At 39.7% G+C, this 1,562-nt stretch overlaps 1 non-coding gene across 1 annotated transcript; it reads right to left on the bottom strand.

The window, feature by feature from the left end:
• Positions 1–759: 759 nt before the first annotated feature.
• Positions 760–866, bottom strand: LOC131181773 (small nucleolar RNA R71). Its single transcript, XR_009150251.1, has one exon. It is a non-coding gene; the product is annotated as a small nucleolar RNA R71 (small nucleolar RNA).
• Between the last annotated feature and the right edge of the window lie 696 nt (positions 867–1,562).

Genomic DNA, 1,562 nt, shown 5'->3' on the forward strand with positions numbered 1-1,562 from the left:
TTTAGGTTTTTGAAAAAAAAAATTTATGGTGTTACTGCTCATTAAGAATTTTGGTTGAATTTGGAGGGCGGCCCATACCTATTTTAAAGGAAATGACGCTCTGATTAAGACTAATCAATCCATAGGATTCCTTGGCCCCACCCTCTGGAGGCCAAATTCCATTATTTTCTAGGGTTTTGAGGCATTTTTCTCCTTTTACTTTGATTTTTTTTATTTATGACAAGAATTTCTCAATCTGGTGAGTTGATCTTTGATCCAGAAGTAGAAAAAATAGCTAAACGGTTGAGAAAATTGGCTAAGCAAGCTAGGCAGATTCCGAGAACATCTGAAGGAGTCCAATCTCCAAGGGAGTTAAGTTCGGATTCGGATTCAGAGTCAAATTCTGAAAATGAAACCATGGCTGCTATGACTTTGAAAGAATTGGCTGCCCCTGATTTAAACCAACAGCCTTTATGTACTCAATACCTTGCTTTAAATGTTGCTTTTGAGTTGAAATCTGGACTAATCCATTTGTTGCCTAAGTTTTATGGTCTTGCAGGTGAGGGTCCACAGAAGCATCTAAAGGAAATTCATGTTGTGTGTTCCAGCATGAAACCTTAAGGAGTTTCAGAGGATCAGATCAAGCTTCGAGCTTTCCCTTTCTCACTGGAAGGCACAGCTAAGGATTTGTTGTATTACCTTCCTTCTGGATCTGTCAACTCATGGAATGGAATGAAATAGATATTTCTAGAGAAGTATTTTCCTGCTTCCCATTCTGCCAACATAAGAAAAGAAATTTATGGCATCCGGCAGTACAATGGAGAGAGTTTGTATGAGTATTAGGAGAGATTTAAGAAGCTGTATGCAAGCTGTCCCCATCATCAAATAAGTCAGCAGCTATTGATTCAATATTTCTATGAGGGACTTCTACCAATGGACCGCAGTATGATAGATGCTGCTAGTGGAGGAGCGTTGGTTGACAAGACACTAGAAGAGGCAAGGAGGCTGATTGCTAACATGGCAGCAAACTCTCAGCAGTTTGGAATGAGAATGGATCACGCACCTAAGAAGGTTAATGAGGTAAGTACATCTAACCTTGAGAAACAGATTTCTAATTTAACTTCTTTGGTGAGGCAATTGGCTGTAGGAAAAATGCAAACTATTAAGGTATGTGAAATTTGTTCGGGTTCAGGTCATGCTACTGATATGTGTCCTGTGTTGCAAGAGGATGAATCAATGCAACATGTTAATGCAGTAGGAAATTATGGACAGTCACAACACAGGTATGATCCCTTTTCCAATACTTATAATCTAGGATGGCGAGATCATCGCAATCTGAGTTATGGAAATCAACCAGTGCAAAACTGATACCAGCACTAGAGATAAGTGAATCTACCACCTCCACCTCCCTCAAATCAAGGTATGTCACTTGATGAAATTGTTAAGGCCTTGGCTAACAATACCCAACAGTTTCAACAGGAGACCAAAAATAGCATTCAAAATATAGAGAGGCAGATTGGTCAGTTAGCCTCATCTATGAGTAAGCTGGAAGCTCAAGGTTCTGGAAAGCTCCCATCACAAAC

The sequence above is a fragment of the Hevea brasiliensis genome, chromosome 7, assembly GCF_030052815.1.
Source record: "Hevea brasiliensis isolate MT/VB/25A 57/8 chromosome 7, ASM3005281v1, whole genome shotgun sequence".
Lineage (NCBI taxonomy): Eukaryota > Viridiplantae > Streptophyta > Magnoliopsida > Malpighiales > Euphorbiaceae > Hevea > Hevea brasiliensis.